A 23029-nucleotide genomic window follows, 5' to 3' on the forward strand; every position below is an offset into this window, starting at 1 on the left:
TGCCAAGAATAGGACCGAGTAACCTACTATTAAACGTGTTCTTCAGAGCAAAGAAGTTATAGAAAAATGTGATCTTACTAAATAAAAATGGATGATTAATTCATGCATATCTTTCAATGTTGTAAATTATGTATATTATCAACAAAGTATAGATGCCATAGCTAGTATGGGCCCCAGCTATAAAGGTCTAAACTTTCACACTTTTTGTGGTTATTTGTTGGCTAAAAATGTGTAGGAGGTACCGAATTATGTTAAAAACTATTGTTCAATGTAGAAGATGATAGGTTGTATAATAACGGCAAATGGTTGGCCAGATCAATGCAGAAGAACCCTCATTAATTTTTTAGTTTATTGTTGGAAAGGAATAGTATTCTTAAAATTCGTAGATGCTTCAGATGAATAAAAAACTACTAAGATGTTATTCAAGTTATTTCGAGATGATGTGTTTTTTGTAGGTTGAGAATATGTGGTTCATATGGTGACGGACAATGCTACAAATTATGTTGCCACTAGTAGGTTATTGGAGCTAGAATTTCAAACATTATTTCGGTCTCCATCTGCAGCCCATTGCATTAATCTAATGTTTCATGATATTGGTAAACTTGATGAAGTTAGTAATGTCGTATCTCAAGCATCAAAAATCACAAAATCCATCTACAACCATTATTACTCAGTGTATTTGATGAGGAAGTTTATTGAAGGAAAGGAGATACTTCGACCTATTTCTGTTCGTTTTGTCACTAACTTTATTGCTTCACAAAGCATATTGGCCCAGAAGGATCTATTAAGAGCAATGGTGACATCTAGAGATTGAACGTTATCAACATATGCAGAGGAAAGTACAGAAAAAGATTCATTTATGATGTACTTGATTCTATGTTGTGGGCGGATTATGCTATTATTGTGCAACTTACTGAGCCCGCCGTTTGTGTTCTATGGATTGTTGATATTGATTTAAAACCTTCAATGGGATACTTGTCTGAAGCTATTCATGTGGCAAAAAGTGAGATAGAACATAGATTTCAAAGAATGAATAATAGAATTGCTCCTTATTTGGAAATTATTTAGTACCAATGGGATATTCAATTTGCATAAGGATCTTCTTGTTGCTGGATATTGGTTAAAGCCTTTTTTCCAATACAATAATCCTGATATGGAAAATCATAAGCTAACTATCTTGGTACTCTTATATGTAATTGAGAAATATGCTTATGGTCAACCTAATTTGAGAAGCAAATTAACTAGTGAAATGAGACTATTCAGGCAAGCATATGGTGACTTTGGACGCTTATTTGCTGTAGCTGATCGCCATAGAATGGGTTGTGGTAAAATTTTATTCTCATGTTATATACTTTGTTATATTATGTAATTCGGTTTTAGTTTATTTAACACACACACACACACACACACATATATATATATATATATATATATTTTACTTGTACATGTTTGTTTTTGTAAAGATGAATGGTGGATGTGTTTTAGTAATAGTGTCCCAAACCTACAAACACTTGCAATTCGAGCATTGAGTCAAACATGTAATTCTTCAGGTTGCGAGAGAAATTGGAGTATTTTTGAACATATCCACTCTAAAAAAAATAGAATCGAGTATCAAAGGCGTAATGATCTTATTTATGTTCAATACAATTTAAGATTTCAATACGATTTAAGATTGCAAAAACGGTAATGTTATTTAGATAAATATTTTCATCCAATTGTGATTTATTTGATTCTAAGATTTCTTTTCTTTTACTAGAATTATATTATCAATTGAATAATACTATTTGTTTAGGAATTTTTTCAAAAGTCGAAATTATGATCCTATCGATTTTAAAAGGTTTGGCATCGATGGCAATTGGGTGTTAGAAGAGGAGCCACCAAGTTTAATAGATGACGAGTTGGAGAAATTAAGTCCTGATATGGGTACATTTACCATGCAAAAATGATCAAAATTATGGTAATTGTTTGACTGACTATTGTTTTTTCTTTTTATCAATGTATATATGATTTAATGTTGAATTACAAAACTTTTCCAAATGAATTACATTTTGATGATCTTAATCTTGATTTCAGGAAAATGATGGCAATCACAATGAAATACAAACAATGGAAATGAGGACCTTAGTGTGACTGAGACTTCATCATTTGTACAAGGCGAAGGAATTGAAGAATTTAGATCCAAGACCGAGCATGGATGTGCTCTAACTCTTCTTAATTGAAAAAATATTGATTTATTTCAAATAATTTACTTTATTTAACATATTCTTTATCTATGAATGACTTTTGAATGATAGTTTTATTTGTGCAAATATATTCTTATAGTATATGAAGCTATCTTGTTGAACTTTATCAAATGAAGTAGTTTTTGATGATTGATTATTGTTTCATTGTTTCAAGTGCATATTTCACTATATATGATTTAGAATTTGAGAATTTTGGGATACAAATTGATCTTTAATTAACAAAATAATATGAGATTAATTTAGATAATGATAGAAAATGGCAAAATTTTATTAATCAGTGAAAATAATTAATAATATATTTGACAGGTATTGACTAGCCGGTTGAACCACTGACACATTGGTCCACTATATTATCCAGGTCGAGTCTAACGACTATGCTTCATCCCCTTCTTTTGATACAAAAGTGTAAAAATATGAGAAATAAATACACAAAACCCTAATTCCTTATGGCTTACAATTTTTCTAGATAAAATTACAATAAATAAAATATATTACAATAATGGTAATGAAAAATTTCTACAGCCTCCAAGTGATTATGTATAAACATCTACTTTAAATATATAAAACAACGAATATGTCAAATCAAATAACCTAAGATCATCCATAATAAAAATGCATTTTACCCTAGGATTTAAAAAAAAAAAATCCTACTCAAGGCTCCTGATAACCATTGGTTCTAATACCATTTGTTGGTTATTAAATTTAATTATCATGAGAGGAAATTAATTTTTCTATGAAGATTAAACCCAAGTGAATAATGGGTCTTTGATTACTTTGATGTCATTGGATTTTGTTTTTAAATCCTCACACATAAGGGAGGAATGATAACCTTAAAGAAGCTTTTAATGGCTTAGTCAAATGCTTTCTCCCTTAGATCTTATCTTTTAGGTGTCTTCATTTTGAGAAATATAAGAGAATGTGGTCAACACTAAAATAGTGAGAAATGTGCCCACAAAGGGTCCATTTATAATACTCAATTAGGGTTTCATAACTACACAAATTTTCTTGTACTTTATTGTAATAAGTTAGTTAAGTCACACCTTTATTGGAGCCAAGAAAAAGACCTAACTGGACTCACAAGACTCAAGCTCTAATAGATATTTCTAATTGGGTCAACTCTTGACCAATTTAGACACATTTATTAATTCCGGCTTACTTTACTAAAAGGTAAAAATTGCACTCTCAAGTCCAGTGATAATTTTGAAAGCAAATTATGATCTGATAATAATATCTTACGATTATAGTTCCGTATGTCAACCCCCATTTGACTGTCAATGTGTTAAAACTAACAAAATGATCATTTTTCTTTTCAACATATATTACCCTACAAGTCCCATTTTCATAAGGTAAATTCATTGTGAACAAATCACAACTTAGAGTCCAACGATCTCATTGTCGGACTACTGAGCTCAGCTGTAATTGCCTATAGAAAATACCTTGGAGTGACAATCATCTCATTATGATGATTAACATATTTTAGTATTGCAATTATATGATCTCTAACTGTTTTGGCCCGATTTGTAAAGTACCAAGATCAATTTTTTGATTAAGACTTCACTCATTGGTACTTAAAGAACTTGAACTAACAATCAAAAGTACATTACTCGCTCAGGATTTCGGTGACTCATTTGATAATCGAGCACATTCTCATCACAAATAAGTTATCTATGCGGTCCTATTAAATGTGCATCAAAAACACATTATTGTTCTTATTTCTAAATCTAGACTAATCTCAATAAGAACAACATCCAACTTTAGGTAACGAATGTGAACGCTATATTTTGATAACATAACAATTTGTGTCTTACTACACTCAAATCATTGAGTATACAATTTGTAGCATCCTATATAATCATGGAACCTTAGATAATTGTTTCAAATAAAAACACGCAAATAATCAAACATAAATTCATAATGTTGTTTCATAAAATATTACTCAAAAGGACATCAAATGAACAATCTCCTACTTACCCTTTAGAGTATATATGACATATCAAGAATACACCTCCTATTAAGATGCCCATAAAAAACTTAAGCTAGTAATCTCTTGGTGAACAGATTATCTACTGATGCAATCTTGTTAATCGTTACATCTCCTCGATGAACAATCTTTCTAACAAGGTAATAATTCATCTTAATGTGCTTGCCACGCTGATGACTCCTTAGTTCTTTAGAGTTGGCAGCCACATCACTATTATCACAATAACGTATTATAGGTTCCATTGTCAAAGGTAGAACATCAAGGTCCAAAAAAAACTTTTTGAACCATACAGCTTCAGAAGCTGCTACTATTCTACATCCATGGTAGAATAAGCAATACAAGATTGTTTGGTACTCTTCCAAACCATAGCTCAATCTTCAAGTGTAAATACTAAACCTGACATGGACTTCCTAGAGTTATGATCGGATTGAAAATCAGAATCAGTATATCCAATATGATTCAGATCATGTCCTGAATAGACAAACATATAATGTTTCATTCTCCGAAAGTATTTAAGTATATGCTTCACTACTATCCAATGTTCTGGTTTGGATTAGACTGATAACGACTAACATACCCACAACATAACAAATATCCAGTCTAGTGTAAAGCATAGAATACATGGAGCTCCCCACAGTCAAAGTATAAGGAAACTTCTTCATGTACTCACTTCTATTGGGATCTAAGGAGAATGTCATCCATATAAAAAATTAGAAAAACTTCTTTTTTTCCTTGTTAAGCTTGTGTACACAAGGTTCATCCAAATTTTGATAAAAATCATATATCTTAATGATTTGATCAAATCTTACATTCAAAGACCTAGACGCTTGCTTAAGCCCATAAATGGACCTTTTCAACTTGCAAACTTTCTTTTCATGGCCTTCTTTCACAAACGCCTCAGGTTGCATCATGTATATGGTCTTGTCAAGATGCCCATTTAAAATGCTATCTTGTTGTTCATTTGACAAATTTCATAATCATAATGGGCAGTAACGGATAAAAGGATTTGAATGGATTTAAGTATGCAACCAGTGAGAAGGTTTATTCATAGTCGATACATTCTCTTTAGGTAAAACCTTTAACTACTAGACTAGCTCTGAAGGTTTCAACCTTTTCATCTTTACTTCTTTTCCTTTTATAAATCCACTTGCAACCTACAGGTTTGATCGCATTAGGTGGATCCACAATATTCCAAACCTTGTTGGAATATATAGATTCCACCTCTGAGGTCATGGAAGATTTTCATGATTTAAAATCTACATCCCCCATCACTCCGTTAAATGAAATGGGATCTTCTTCTCGCTAAGTAAAGATCGCCTAATAGGACTCTCCATAGAGCAAGTACCTAGAAGATAGTCTCACAACCCTACTACGAGTAATGGTTGAAGGCACTCGATTGTCATGTCTGACCAAAGGTCATTACTTTGCTCCATTGCTTGATCCTGTCCTTGGTTTAGACCAACCTCCTTATTATCCCTATTGTGAAGAGCATGTGGAGGTGCAACAATGGATGTCTCATTCTCTACTACCTCTAGTTCTATTTGTCCATGAGGTTCTGTGGGCATCACTTGCTCACTTACCTCATTAGCAATCATTGGCTTTATAGAAGGTTCCCAAGTCATCACCGTTTGATTATATGTGAAAATCTAGAATAGGGTTGTTTGAACCATGTTCTGACACTTTTTCCAATAGAATCTTACTAGTAGACTTGTGATCTTCTATATATTTGTCATCTAAAAAGGTTGCGTTTGTACTAACAAATACCATTTTATCTAGAGGACTATAGAAGTAGTAATGTCTTGTTCCTTTCGAAAATCCGACAAAGAGACAAACCTTTGATCTTGATTTCATCTTAGCCATCTTTCCCTTTAGCATATGTGTCGAACACTCCCATATCCGATTGTGGTGTAAATTAGGCTTGGGCCCATTCCACATTTCAAGAAGTGTCTTGGGGACTGACTTAGATAATACTAAATTTAAGATGCTAATGGCCATTTGTAGTACATATCCCCAAAAGAAAATATACAATGAGATATAACTCATCATTGATCTTACCATATCTAAAAGAGTTTGTTTTCTTCTTTTTGAAACATTGTTGGGGAGTCCTTGGTACTCTGAATTAAGATAATATTTCATTATCCAGTAAGTAGATACCTTGGGATAAATATTTTCTACCTTGATCGGATCGAAGGCATGACACTCATACCTAATTGTTTATCAACAATGGTACGAAATTTTTTGAATTTTTCCAAAGCTTTAAATTTGTGAGACATGAGGTATATGTATCGAAATCTAAATTAATCATCTGTAAATGTGGTAAAGTACTCATATCCTCCTCTAGCCTAAGCACTAATGGGTCCAAAAATACCAGAATGTACCAATTGTAAAACTATTTTTGTTCTTAGTCCCTCAACAATAAAACGTCTCTTGATGATCTTTCCTTCTATACAAGATTCACAAGTTGATATGCATTCCTCTCTAACTCATTTAAAGGTCCATTCTTCACCAATCTTTGAATTTTATTTAGATTAACATTACCCAATCTAAGATGATGTAAGAGAGTTTTGTTAGTACTAGATAACCTCTTTCTTTTTCTTGCAATAGTAGTGTTATATATAGAGTCAATCGCAAGACTATAGACATAAAGACTATTAATCGTATGACCTGAACAAATAATAGAAATATTTAACTTAATAACCACTGTAGAATGGGTAAAAAGTAGCGAATAACCAACACGATATAAAAGTACAAAAGAATCCAAGTTTCATGTAAGTTCGAGAACATAATTACAGTCATCCAAAATGTCTACGATTTTGAAACTATGAAATAAAGGTACTAATAGCTTTTGCAAATACTATTGCTCCTATGCCAATTCTAATGATACTCCCTTTTATTGAGGTGCTTGGTTACCTAGAACCCTGCAAAAAATTGCAAACATAATTAGTGGCTCCAAAATCTACAATCTAAATCAACCACTAAATACGACTCAATGAATAGAGTATTGCCTTTACCTTGCTCCTCCTTGGCTAGGTGACCAATGCAATTGTTCTTCTAGTGACTCTTTTGTCCACAAATAAATTTTTTTCCCTTTGGTCTCGCATCAGCTACAGTTTTCTTCCCTTTTGACTTGCCATATTACTTTTTATTTGGCTTCTTTCTCTTCTTCCCTCATTTGACACCATAAGGCTTAGGATGAGATGGTTCAGCCATCACAAACAAAGTATCTATACTTTAGCCTTTAGAACAGATTTTGCACTTTGGAAATCTTTCATTAGTTCCACGAAAAATGTTCACTTTGTGTAGATTATAATCAACTTTGAAATGTGAGAACATCTCAAGGAAAGTCTCAAGAACCATGTCAATCTGCGCCTTGGTATCAATGTCAGCATCTAAAACCTTCGCAGCATTGAAGTGACCAATCATGGTTAACATATGGTCTCTCACAGATGTGCTTAGTTTCATGTGTGTGTTCATGATTGCCCTAATGGAAGCTTGTCTAACTTGTCAACTTTGAAGTTCAAACATCTCTTGAAGACTTTTCATTATGTCAAAGGCAATTTTCATATGCTAATGTTTCTGTTGCAATACATTAGACATAGATGCCAAAAGCTCATCTCATTAGAATGACACCACTTTTCATGTGCAGTCTTTTGAGAATTCTTGAAGCCATCTTTAGGGGTTTTGAGACAAACTTTAATCAACACAAATTTGTGTTTTTCAGTGATAAGAACAATGTTAAGATTCCTTTTCCACAAACGCAGTTTTCTCCCACAAGTTGGTTTTTGTCAAATATCACTGATAATGGATTAAGCAACATTTTCTAAAAAAATTTAATAATTCGTGTATTAATAAAATAAATAATAATCTTTGTATGATGCATGTATGTGAATGTACAATTATAAACCAAAGATTATATTTTAATCAAAGGCCTTATACCCTTGCAACTTTTAACACGCTCTCTATAGGATGTCAATATAGTAGCTAGCAAGGTTGAGACTCTTTCACTCATTATATTGAGCTAGGCATCTTATGCCACAACAAAAATGAGGATTGATTGTTATTTGACCTATGAATAATTTTCGAATCTTTCTATAGTAAGTCCTTCAAAAATTTCATATATAAGTGTAATTACCTCCGCTAATAATTTTAAAATATCCGAAATATATGAGATGTTATTTATTGGATAATCACCAAATTATTTCATTTTAAAATATTCTATTTCAAGATCCAATTTCAGTTAATCTAAAATAAACTAATTTTCCTATAAAGAAACCAATGTAATTTGATACTAAACATGCATAATTTAGTAAAATTGAATAATGGAGGAAACCGTAGGTTTAAACATGGCTATAAATCCTCTCCCACGTACTATTTTGAACCATTGGATTTTGGTTTAATTAATCGGCCAAATATAAACAATTATAAGGGCACTAAATTATTAAATATAATTTTTTAACCACATCTAATTAATTTGGAGTGATAAAAAAATACACAATAGCAATGCAGATGATTTTAGTGTACCGGATGATGTTTCATTTAATCTACAATGCATGTGATCATTATCCATTCATTTATCTTTCATTAAAAGATAAAAGCAATAATTAAATGAATTATAATCGCATATGGCCCATCTTAAGAATTTAAATTACAAAAAGGATAAAAGAATTCCATTGGACCACATTCCAATCCAATTCCTCCATTTTTCTTGTCACCCAATCCATGAAAAGTCCAATATTATGGGCCAATTTAATTTTGAGTTCCAATCTTTTCAAACAAAAGTCCTTATCCAAAAAAATTGGCTCAAGTTTTAAAAGAAAACGATCAAAACTTAAAATTAACCCTAGTTTGACAAACCCTAGCACAACCACCAAGGAACCACCACTTCACAGTGGTAACAACCCCAAAAGGAGCCATCACAGTGGCCACCATCAATGGCAGCTATAACGGTAGCCCGATGGCAGCAGCAACAACTTGTGTTGCTTTTGATCTCATCAGCCGTTGTCATCACCTTTTTGTCCTACTTCTCCTCATTCCATATTTTCAACCGACACCTTCATAGCCATGAGTTTTTCATCCCCAAAGCACCAAGTTTCCAAAGAAAAACAGCAAGATAAGAGATTTTGGAGTCCAAAACTTCATCCCCTTCTCTAGATACAAAAGTGTAGAAATATAGAAAATGAATACTAAAAACCCTATTGCCTTATGGCTTATAAATTTTCTAGAGAAAAGTGTAACAAATAAAATACATTACAATAATGGAATTAAAAAAATTCTAGAACCAAAAGTGATAATGTATAAACATCTACTTTAAATATATAAAGCAATAAACATGTCAAATCAAATAACTTAACACCACCCATACTAAAAATGCATTTTACTCTAGGATTTAAAAAAAAAATCCTACTCAAATCTCTCAATAACCATTACTTCTAATACAATTTGTAGGTTATTGGATTTAGTCATTACAAGAGGAAACTAATTTTCCTTTGAAAATTAAATCCAATTGAATAAGGATCTTAGATTATCTTGAAGTCATTAGATTTTGTGGTTAAATCTTCACACATATGGGTGAGATGATAACCTTGAAGGAGCTTTTAAATGGCATAGCCAAATGCTCCATTCATTAGATCTTCTCCCTTGATCTCTTTGAGGTGCCTCCATTTTCAAAAATATGAGAGAATGTGACTAAACCTAACACCTTGAGAAATATGCCCACAAATGGCATATTTTTAATACTCAATTAGGGTTTCATAATTGCACAATTTTTCTTGAACTTTATTGTATTTGATTAACTGAGTCACATACCTTTATTAAAGTCAAGAAAGGGACCCAACCAGCTTCACAAGACTCGAGCTCCAATAGATGTTTCTAATTGGATAAACTCTTGACCAATTTAGACACATTTATTAATCCCGACTTATTCTACAAAAGGTGGAAATTGCACTTTAGAGTCGAGTGCTAATTATGGAAGCAAATTATGATATGATAACAATATCCTCTGATCATCGTTCCATAAGTCAAACCCCGTTTGATCGTCAATATGTTGAAATCGAAAAAATGACCATTTTACACTTCAACATGTATTACCTTTCAAATCCCATTTTCAAAAGGAAAATTCATTGTAAACAAATCACAATATAGAGTCCAACATACTAAGCTCAGGTTCAATTGCCTACAAAAAAATACCATGGAATGACGATCGTCTCATCATGATGATTAACAGATTCTGCTATTGCAATTATATGATCTCTAACTGTTTTGTCCCAATTCCCAAAGCATCAAAGATCAATCTTCTAATTAAGATTTCACTCATTCATACCTCAAAAAACTTGAACTAGCAATCAAATGTACATTACTTGCTAAGGATTTAGGTGATTCGTTTAATAATCGAGTAGAGCCTCATTTCGAGTGATCACAAATGAATCATCCACATAGTCTTGTTCAAGGTGCATAAAAAAAATTATTGTTCTTATTCCAAATCCAGAAAAATCTCAATAAAAACAATACATTAATTTTATAAACATAAAGCGTCCATCTTTATGTACCGATTGTAAATGATATATTTTGATCATGTCACAAATTGTATCTCAATATACTTGAACCATCAAGTATACAATGTAGGGTCAAATTCTAGCAATTACTAAGGTAAACCGGGCTCAGTTCCACCTATATATCGACACCACCACCGGGTAGAGATAACGCCCAAAAACCACCGCCTATATCCCACTTCCGGTTGCTATAATATACTCATAAAGAGTTGGCCAAGATGAAAAACAATAATATGCCCACAAGAAACCACAAAGGTTATATGAAGAGGAAAAGCCGATAATCAGTCACAGAGAAAGGTGGATTATTCTTCATTGTGGAGGCGGAGAAAGTGCCGAGAATATAAGCTAAGCAAGTGACCAAAAATGGTAAGTTAGGTTATGTTTATTTAGTGGACCAAACAAGGCTCAATTCAAAGTAATGGGCTCCAAATTAATACCATAGCCCTCCAAGGAAGTGGGACGAACTATGAGCAACACTATTAACAATAGGTTGCTTCTAATGGTTCATAGGGATGTGGGTTGGGTTGTCTCAATAATTGTGTCGATATATAAATCAATCGTATGGCTAAAGCCGATTGATAATAGATAAAATCGGGGTTACATCATAGCTCGAGGGGTCGTTTGACAATAAATTGCCTAACAACCTCCACCTTGGTGTTAAAGGACCTGCAAAAGAAAATGTCTCCCATTAGTGACACCTCTAATAGAAAATCAATAAAATTGAAAATCATTTACCTGTACCAATGTTTAGAAGTTCCTTGCAACTTCTAAACTTTACCAGTGGCAGTACCTTCATCTCCATATCAGAAGGGTTGTAGTGGGTGTGGACCTTTTCAAGTCTTACCACCTCTTGAGATACTATATCTCTAATGAAGTGAAGTCTAACATCAATGTGTTTAGTGCGCTCGTGAAAAACGAGGTTCTTACATAAATGTATAAATGACTGACTATCATACTACACTACCATATAATCATTCAAGACACATAGTTCATGAAGAAGGCCTCTAAGCTATAGAGCTTCTTTAATAGCTTCAGTAGTAGCAATATATTCTGATTCTGTAGTGGATAGTGCAACAATATGCTGTAATTGTGATTTCCAACCAACACATGAATTAGATAAGGTAAACACGTAAGACGAAGTGGATTTTCTATCATCCTTATCTCCCGCGTAATCAGCATCTACAAAACCTTTTAATTTTATACCTTTTTTATTAGCACTAAACTTTAAACCTACGTCACTTGTACCCTTCAAGTACTTTAATAGCCACTTTAGCGCTTCCCAATGTTCAGGGCCCGGATTAGCCATGTATCTATTGAGAGTACTAATAGCAAAACCTAAATCCAGTCTAATGTAAACCATCAAATACATTATGGAACTAATCACATTTGAGTAAGACACTCTACTCATGTATTCTACTTCACGCTCATTGCAAGGGGATTGTTCCTTCGATAAAACAAAATAAATAGCAAGAGGCAACGTGACAGATTTGTAATCACTCATATTAAATTTCTTCAATAATTTGGATATGTATGGTGACTGATGCAAAAACAAAATGAAATTTGACCTATCTCTTTCGATTTCAATACCTAAGATTCTCTTAGCCTTACCTAGGTCTTTCATGTCAAATTCACCACTTAGTTTTGCTTTTATGTTATTTATCCGCTTAGAAGATGATCCAATCAAAAGCATGCCGTCCACATAGAGCAACAAAAATAGATAATTATTATCAGTCTCATTGTGTTGAAAATACAAGCAGTGATCAAATTTACTTCTTTGAAACCCTATAGTGAGTAAAAAGGAATCAAACCTCTTGTACCACTATCTAGGAGATTGTTTTAACCCATACAAGGATCTTCTCAGAAAACACACATAATCAGGTTTTGACTTATTCTTAAAACCTTTTGGTTGATTCATGAAGATTTGTTCATCAAACTCACCATGTAAAAAAGCAGTTTTTACATCAAGTTGTTCAAGTTCCTAGTCAAAGTGTACAACCAATGCAAGCATGACCCTAATAGTGGTGTACTTAACAATTGGTGAAAAAATCTCATTATAATCAATGCCTTCCTTCTGTGTATAGCCTTTAGCTACTAACCTAGCTTTAAACCTTAGGGGTTCCGAGCTACTAGTACCTTCCTTAACCTTAAAGACCTCATTTGCAATCAACAATCGACTTGTTCTTAGGCCTAAGTACTAGCTCCCAAGTATGATTCTTTTCTAGAGAGCTCATCTCTTCATTCATTACCCTAAGCCATTCAATAGATTGATCACTGCCTATTGCCTCTTCAAAGGTCTTTGGCTCTTTATCAGCTAGTTCTTCATAACTAGCCTGGGTGACAGCTAATTCAGATTCAAAACCGAACCTTCTAGGTTCTCTCGTTTGTCTCCTCTCTCTATCCCTAACTAAGTTATAGTTAGCTAAAGGATTTTCTTCCTCATAGTGCTCTTTTATCACTACTTCATTACTACTCTCTACCTCGGGCTCCTGAGCTTGAGTCTCCACCTCATTAGAAGTAGTAGGGGCAGGTGTACTGAGCTTTCCTAACTCCACCTCAAACTGGTCTCTCTCTTCACCTGGTTCAGCTACACTCTCAGGTTCAGTTTTCCTTTTAATACACGGCATCTCATTCTCGTTAAACGTGACATCCCTACTTATGATGATTTTAACCCCTTTTTGGCTTCTATCTCATAACCTATAACCCTTAACACCCTCAGGGTATCCTAGATAGAGACACTTCCTAACTCTAGGTTCCAGCTTACCCTCACTTTGATGAGAAAAAGTTGTACAGCCAAAAGTTCTAAGCATCGAGTAATCACTCAGTTTACCCGACCAACTCTCATGCGGAGTGTCACCATTCAATGTAGTAGAAGGAGTCAGGTTAATCAAATAACAAGCAGTCATAACAGCCTCACCCCAAAATGACTTGAGAACACTAGAACTTATCATCATGCAACGTACTTTATCAAGTATGGTCCTATTCATCATTTCTACTACCCCATTTTGTTGAGGAGTGTAAAAAAGGGTCTTATGTCTAGTTATGCCGCTTTCCTTATACATAATATCAAATTTCTTATTGCAAAATTCTAGGCCGTTATCTGTCCTTAGAAATTTGTTTTTCTTGCCAGTTTGATTTTTCACTTGTCTCTTCCAATTGTTAAAACTATTAAAGGTCTCAGGTTTATCCTTCAAAAGATAGACCTACACTCTCCTAGTGTAGTCATTGATAATAGACAAGAAATACCTATTCCCACCCGATGTGGGATTACTAGTAGGCTCCCATAGATCAGAGTACACATATTCGAGCATGCCTTTAGCTATATTAACACTCGTGGAGAAAGAAGTTTTATGATGCTTACCAAGCACACAATGATCACAAAATGACAAATCTGACACGCAGTCATTACCAAAAGTACTTTTTTCATTAAGTAGTTTAAGTCTCTTGACCCTTACGTGAGTAAGTCTATTATGCCATGTGTGTGTGTGATCAATCTTGGTAAAGGAGATAGAGGGGTTCACACCTCTAATCACTTCCCCAGTAGTAATATATATATCGTTTTTCTTAATTCTCTTAATGGAAACTAAAGCACCCTTGATCATTTTTAGCATATCATTTCCAATTTTGCCAGTAAAGTCATCATTTTCAAGTCTTCCTACTGAAATCAAATTCTTAGACAACTCAGGAATATATCTAACATCCTTTAACCTATACACAAAACTTGTGTGTCAAATCTTACGTTTATGTCACAAATTCCAGCAATAGTATAGGCAAAGTTATCACACAACACAACATACCCAACATTAGATTCATGCAACTTATAAAACCAATTTTTTTTAGTCGTCACATGAAAAGATGCACCAGAGTCAAATATCCACTCATGCATGCAGAATTAGCAGTTAGATTTAATTCAGCAGTATGTGCAACGGGACTTGTAATCATATAGACCTCACCATCATTTATATCGGAAGTAGATGCTAACACATTGAGCTCATCTCTTTCCTTAACCTTTAGCTTACCATTCTCCTTATAACAATCCTTTATAAAATGACCTGTGTTTCCACAACCATAGCATTTTTTCGCCTTAGTCCTAGATTTTCATCTAAACCTACCTTTGCTCTTCTTTTTCCATCCATTACCACTTGACTTGCTACTAGTTTGATATCCATCATGAGTATTTTGCCTTAATTGAGTTCTACCCCACATCATATGTACTTTACCGTTCCTCTTATTGTGTTTTTCAGCCCTAATTTTCATTTCTTTACTTCTAAGGGAATCTATAACAATTTCAGGTGTCAATGTGTCTCTACCATAATTAATCGCGTTCGTAACTTCCTTATAGGAATCAGGAATTGCATTGAGCAAAATTATAGTCTTATAAGTTTCGGACACAGTCTCATCACAATTACCTATATCTTGCACCAATTTATTAAACACGTCTAAATTGTCATCAAGATCCTTTGAAGGATCCATTTTAAAATTGAAAAAACGTTCGAGCAAGTAAAGTTTATTCGGTGTAGACTTAAACAAATATAAGTTTTCTAATTTTTTCCAAAGTTCTTTAGTGGTTTTCAGTTTACCCACCTTTCTTTAAACGGCGTCAGACAAGTATAAAATGATTGAGGTATAAGAAAGCTCATCGGCTTCTTCTCTTTGTTCGTATGAAAAATTAGTTGAAAAATTGCCTTCAATGGCCTTTGAAACTTTTTGTTGGACTAAAATGCTCTTCATTTTTTGTTGTCAAATAGCAAAGTCACCCTTTCCATTAAAAAACCCCAAATCAAAGTTGTGAGTTGTCATCTTTACACAACAGTCAGAGAATGCACAAACCACAATCAAACCACACAAAGTAGTCCTAGGGTCACAGACAGTATACATCGTTCTAGATTCCCAGGGTTTCGTAAGACTCGCGATCTTAGATCAAGGGAATGTTCGAACAGGTAAGGTCACGGTATTTCTAATAAAATAAGTAAGCAGCGGAAGTAACAATGCAACAAATGATACGTCTAGCAGATAATTAGTTTCACAGTAATTAGATCACTAAGAATTACAAAACTGATTTTAATCCAAAAGCAAATACTCAATCAAAACAATCAAGAGCACGTAATCTTAATTCTAGCACAAGCAATGGTTGCCAAGCAATGACAACCCCCAACCTATTTTCACCCCACACAGTGACGCACTAATGCTGAAATTAATAGGTTAAACCAATTTACTAGAGCGGACGTGTGTGAGTCCGTATAATCGAGAGAGATGCGAATCTACTGCTTTGGGGCCACGATTTTGGCCTAAAGTAATTCAGTAAATATATGGCAATTTCAACCATCGATCCAGCAGGGAAAAAATCGTCCAACTTTTTCTGTGTAACCAGAAACAGAAAATGAATAGTGTCAATGTGTTCAGGGGATTGGAATGAGCAAACTGCCCAAAAGAAGTTCGTCGGAAAATGCCGCCACGTGTCGTCGTCGAAGGGCTACGCACCGCCGCTGGAGTTCGGCGCCACCACCATGCGCTCCACTGGAAAGAGCGCCTCTGCCTGCTGGTTCCGGGTGTGGGGTCAGTTTCTCCGGAACGTTCGTGGTTTAGCCAGAATTCTCGATTGCAGGTTCGGCTCCCCTATGAAAAACGCGAACCCGCCGCCATTTTTGGTGGAATTCTGGCCGGAGAAGGTGACCCACACTCTGATACCAGTTGTAGGGCCGAATTCTAGCAATTACCAAGGTAAATCGGGCTCAGTTTCGACTATATATCGACACCACCACCGGATTGAGACAACGCCCAAAAACCACCGCCTATATCCCACTTTCGATTGCTATAATATACTTACGTAGAGTTGGCCAAGATGAAGAACAATAATATGCCCACAAGAAACCACAAAGGTTATCTAAAGAGGAGAAGTCGAGAATCAGTCACAGAGAGAGGTGTATTATTCTTCATTGTGGAGGCAGAGAGAGGGCCGAGAATATAAGCCAAGCAAGTGACCAAAAACGGTAAGTTAGATTAGGTTTATTTAGTGGACCAAACAAGGCTCAACTCAAAGTAATGGGCTCCAAATTAATACCATAGCCCTCCAAGGAAGTGGGATGAACTATGAGCAATACTATTAACAATAGGTTGCTTCTAACAGTCCATAGGGATGTGGTTTGGGTTGTCTCGATAATTGTGTCGACATATAAATCAATCACATGGCCAAGGTCGATTGATAATAGATAAAATCAGGGTTACATCATAACTTGGGGAGTCGTTTGACAACAAATTGCCTAACATACAATTTGTGACATTCTATGTGATCATGAAACCTTAAATAATTATTTCAAATTAAAAATGCTAATGATCTAACTTTAATTCATAATGTCGTTTTACAAAATACTACTTGAAAGGATATCAAACTAACAAAAGCTTTGGGATTAAACTTATAATACGCTCTAAAATTAATTAATTTGAAACTTAAACCCAACTAATAAATATTTTACAATATCTCCATGTTTATATGCTCTTTTAAATGCCTCTCTAAGAGACAAAAATTTTTAAGCCATTTTAAGGATTGGATCGATGGACGTGTTATATCATTTTATCTTATTTTCTTTTTATTTTTTATTTTATTTATTTAGCTAAACGCATTGTAGTCTTTTTTCGATAAACAATAATTTTTAACCATTGTAATTATATTTTCAAATCATAGGTTTTTTTGTCAAATCACATTTTAATTGCAATAGTTGTCTCTAAACTTTGATCATTGTCGTGCTTATGTCCTCAAAGTTTTTCTTGATTTCTCGACCTTAATTTTTAATTAATTAACACACCTTGTTCCTAATGATGCTTTCAGTCCAAATATTCTTTTAATGTTCTTTGAAATGAGGATTAAATTTTTTTTTCGAACTTTTGTACTTATTTTTTACTTACTAAAAGTACATTAAAAAAATAAGGACCCGTTTAACATGATTTTTGTTTTTACTTTCGTTTTTTTTGTAAAAGAGCTTTGAAAGAAAGTTATCTTAGTTTTTGTTTGAAAATTAAATTAAAAAAAAAAAAAAGGCTTTCTATTCCTAAAGTGATTTTAGAGAAAGTCATATTAGATTAACTTTCGCTAAAAGTTCTTCTAACTAAAGGAAGTCATATTAGACCAACTTCCTTTAAAAGCTTCCTATTATTAATATTACTTAAACCAACTAAAAAATTTTAACATGATTTTATATAGAGAAAAGTGTGACTTTGGCTCTGAACATTTCATGCGATACGGTCATAAGATTTAATCTTTAAAAAAATGAGATTCTGATCCTTCAACTTATTTAAATTTATAAATTTGAGTCTTCCAAAATCGTGTGATTATTTATATGTGACTCTTACATAACTTAAAATTGAAGAGAAAAATCGTCAAATTATCTAACATTTTGTTTTTCAATTCAAGTTACAGTAATGTGCAATTTTGAAATTTACATTAAAGATTCGATTACATGTGAACTCAAGTTTATATATTTAAATAGGTTGAAAATTCATGACTATACCACATAAAAGGTTGGGGAATCAATCCTTAGTTTCTCATTTTATCTATTATATTTATTATGTTAGTGACTTATTTTTCAAGAAAAGCATGTTTAGCTAAGCCTAAAAAGAAGTCATTTCTGTAGAAAGTTTGAATGTGAAAATGTTATGCCTATTCTAGAAGAAAGAAGAAAAGTCTTATTAGTTAACTTGAAAGTTAGTGAAGTCATTCCAGTGCGATTGAGACTAGGAGTCAATCCCTCCCTTGAGGTTAATTTTAATTAATTTTTTGTCACTACTTTGAATAACTCATTTTTCTTATTTTTAAGTAATAAAAAATATTATCTTTTGAAAGTACCATTTTTACTTATTTTATAGCTGTATAAAAGTTTTTTATTTCAAAATTTATCCCCAGACTTGAAAAGTAAATATACTTAACAATAAACTTTTTAAAGTCTAGTCAAGCATGCTTTTCTCCAAGTTTTCTGCACTTAATTCAAAGTCACAAATGATTGAACATTTTACTAGATTAAGAAGAATTTTCTTATCATTAGAAACATGCAAATGGACAAAAATAATAACAAAGGTCTTAATTTTTCCTCCTCTATTCATCTTCACTACTACTAAATCCTAAAAGGGATAACAAAGGTCTTTGCAAGATTTTGTGTAAGAAACCAAATCTTAGGCCCATTTCAAAAATTTAAACATCCTCATATCTCTTTCTTGAATCAATGCCCAACACTTCCTGTACCAAATTACATGAGTCAAGCATGGGACACATTTTGACACCACTACTTGATTGATAGTTCAAACTTTTTTCAAGAAAAAAATCATTAGCATAAAGTACTTTTACACCACTCTTTATAATACTTGCCTCATAATTGTGGTTTTTATCATTAAAAAAGGGTACGTAATAACTTAACGTTATTAAATTCACAAGTGGCATTATCATAAAAGGGCAGCTAATATATTGAACCCCATATAAAGATCCCAAGAAAAAAAGTGTAAATCAAGGCTTGAATTAAGTGTTAACAAAAAGTCAATTAGATGATAGTGGGAGGAGACCCTTGCCTAGTAGACCGCAAAACATCAAATGCATCCTATTTCGCAAAAGACAATCATATGAAGTCATATCACCATCATAGCTTAATGGGAAAATTGTGTTACCTCTCTTCTGGTTTAATTGTAAAATAATATTGGTCAACTTATACGTTGTATCATAGTTAGCAACCTTTGACTGGAAAATCAGAGAATTAGGACCCATTTTCGTTTGATAATACAAACCGGTTGGTTTTGATTCAAACTGGTGTATCGGGTCTTTTGAAATTTACCAAATTTAATCATTATAAATGTTTGACCGCAGGATATTATGGGAAGAATACGATAGGCTTATTCTTCATGCGCATAATGATGAACCTATAGTGTATATATAGAATTATTCTGTATGCGTTAAATCCCTTAATTCAATTAGAAAGTGAATTTTATATAAGATCATGAGTAAATAGAATATTTTTACCATTGAATGATGGGATTATTTATATTCCTTTGTCTCTTAAACCATTTCGAATAAATATATATGATGTGAAAACCCCATTTTTATATATAACACACAATGAGCAACACAAGTTCATTTTTTGGGCAAACTGTTTATGGAGCTGTTATGAAAAATAGCTAATATTTTTTGCATGTGTCAGTTCCATTGACATGAATCTTCGATTAAATTGTAGTGTCATTGTATCACTTTTTTGACACCTACTGTCAATTGTTTGCAATCAAATTTTATGCAATAATGATAATGACCATGATCTTGCTGGGGGAAACTCGATGAGGGCAATCTGCATCTTTTGAACATGTACAGCAAGGGTAAAAATGAAATCTCAACGAAGAAAATGAACATGAACGTTTGGTCACTATAAGAGAAGCTTTTAGAGGTGGAGGAATTGTCAATATAACTAATGAAAATGAGACTTTTTCAAACTTGAAAATAGTAAAAGAGTTGGTGTTTAAGCATGGATTATGGCCAAATATGTCTACCGTGGCACTGCATCACATACATTTACAATTTAATTACGATTAAATTGACTGACCTGATTAGTAAGGAAGTCATTTCGGCTATCAAAATCCTGATTTTTATTTCTAGTGAAATTTTGATTCTGATTTCTATTCACGAATTTACGACACACAAACCTTATATGTCCAAACTCACCACAATTAAAACAAGTAGGGGATAAACCTATGTCCAAAATTATGAGGTCGCTAATATTTATTCCTAAGTTGGTAGGTCTTATGCTGTCTGGTAAGCTTCTGTCATACGATACCCTTGTTCTTTAGTTCGGGATTAGGAACATGCTTAGACTGGTTGGTGACACGGACAAAAAATTGTTTTTGAAGTACTAGCCTTATTATGATCAATTTGTTTATATCATAGATCTCCCCTACTTTCAGCAGGTTTGTTCAATCCTAAAAGACTATCTAACTTCTAAAATCTACTCAAGAAAGAATGGAGTTGAGTATTGGATTTCTCAGGATTACTTGTTAGAGTTTAACCTTAGCCTCTTAGTTCTCCTTGACTAATCTTAACTCACTAAGGCTTTTAGTTGACTCCTGAAATTCATGCATAAGTCTCTCCTTTTCTAGCTCAAGTGCATTAACCTTCTTAAACATAGCTTTATTCACCTTCTTAATCTTAAAAATCTCTTCAAATAATTGATGATAGGCCCCATGAACATCTTACCTCATCTTTAGAGTCTTCCCCAGAATGCTCGCCACTATCTACTTCCTCAGTATTCTCACTGTCCTTATCAGATTACTCCTAATCTTAGCAGTAAATGCCATAAACTTCTCACTTTCATCATTAGTGAACCTCTCACTTTATTATACGAGCTAGACTCATCATCATTGAGAGTTGCATTCATTGCTCTACCTTGATTCTTCTTATTGGTAGGTCACTCACTCCTATAGCGGCCAAAACCTTGATACTTATGACATATCATAGATTGAGATTTCTTTCTAGACTCGCTGGGAGCACGTCTATGTCTCTCTCGAGGCTTCTTTTTATTTATAAACATTTTTTCAAAAAATTTTAGCAAAATAAGCTATCTCCTCATCCATTAATGGTATCTGTATTAGTAAAGTCATACTATTCTTCCCTAACAATGTTCAAGAATATTGACTTGTTCTTCTTATGTTGAGATATGGTGAGTTCATAAGTTTGGAAAGATCCAACAAGTTCTTCAATCTTAACCTTATATAAATCCTTGCTCTCTTCGATAGCCGTAATTTTAGGCCAAAATCTCTCAGGTAAGGATCTAATAATTTTTCTTGCAATTTTGGACTTATGAATTCTCTTATCTAGGTTGAAGTTAGAGTTAACTGTCACATTCAAGCTCGCATAAAAGTCATCGAAGGTCTCATAATTCTTCATCTTAATATCTTCAAACTTAGTGGTCAACATCTGTAACTTGGAGTTCTTAATAGTCTAAATTACCTCATGAGTGGTTTGTAAAATATCTCAAACCTCTTTCGTAACCTCACGCATAGACACGGGTTTAAATTCTTTTGGTGACACTGCCATAATAAAGCATGTAACACCTTACTGTTCCAATGACATTCATCTAAACTAGTCATCAACCAATTAGCTATAGGATTGGAGGTGACAACACCATTAACTGGCTACAAGGGGCAATCCAATCATTTACTACACTCAACCAAATATGCTCATCCATCAATTTTAGGAAGGCTCTCATTCTAACTTTTCAATAGGTATAGTTGCTACCGTCAAAATATAACGAAATAGACAATGAACTACTCATCTTCAAAGTTAGGATCAGGAATCAAATTTGGTCTCTGATAGAACTTGAAAGTTACTAGTTCAACCCCGAAAATCACTTAGAGAGGAATAAATATGTGAATAACGCGAAATTAAAATTATCAATTAAAATCAACAAGTCACTTTTTAGTTGTTTTAGATGTTTAGTCATTCAAGTCAAATTTATCATAGGTTGAATTGTCACAATAGTCAATAAAGCAGTGAATAATACAAGATTTATTGACAGAGAAAATCTTTTGCAGATTAAGAATTTCGGGACCAAGCCAATGACTTCCCCTATAGAAAATAAGAACTTACAGTATGATCCAACCTAGAAAACTCACTAGACTCTCTGATTTAATTCCTACGATCTCCAAGACCTATTCTGGAATTGTCTATCTCTTATTAATCACCAAGAATACCTTGTTCTTGTACTCTTCCTATGCTTTTGATCCAACCTCCCTCAATTTTCAGCAATCACTTAAAGCTATTGAGAAAGTACTTTAATGATTATATTTAGGATGTGGGTGTTTTGGACTGCGTATATTTGGTGTTTTTCCCAACTTGTGGTTGATTGATCTCAAGATGTAGAATGGTTGTTTTCTCTCCAAAAAAATGTTATGAAGGTAAAATACAATGATCAACTATATTTTTCATAAAGTGGGGCATGAGTATATATAGTAGAGAGGTTTTGGGTAGTATGAACCAGATAAAACTCTTAAAAAATGTGAATTAGGGTTTCTCGAAAAACACCATCGCTCGAGCGCCAGGCAAACAACAAATGTATCGCTCGAGCGACAAGCGGACGACAATGATTTTGTTTTGGATGCTCTAGCAACAGCTTAACGATAGGCTAGTGTAACTCCGACGACTCTTTCTCCATATTCTATATTCAAACCCTAAGATTCTTAATTCATCTATACAACATTTCAACAGATTCCTTGGCTTTTACAACTCATTTATCATTTTG

This window comes from Olea europaea, unplaced genomic scaffold (genome assembly GCF_002742605.1).
Source record: "Olea europaea var. sylvestris unplaced genomic scaffold, O_europaea_v1 scaffold60, whole genome shotgun sequence".
In the NCBI taxonomy this organism is placed as follows: Eukaryota; Viridiplantae; Streptophyta; class Magnoliopsida; order Lamiales; family Oleaceae; genus Olea; species Olea europaea.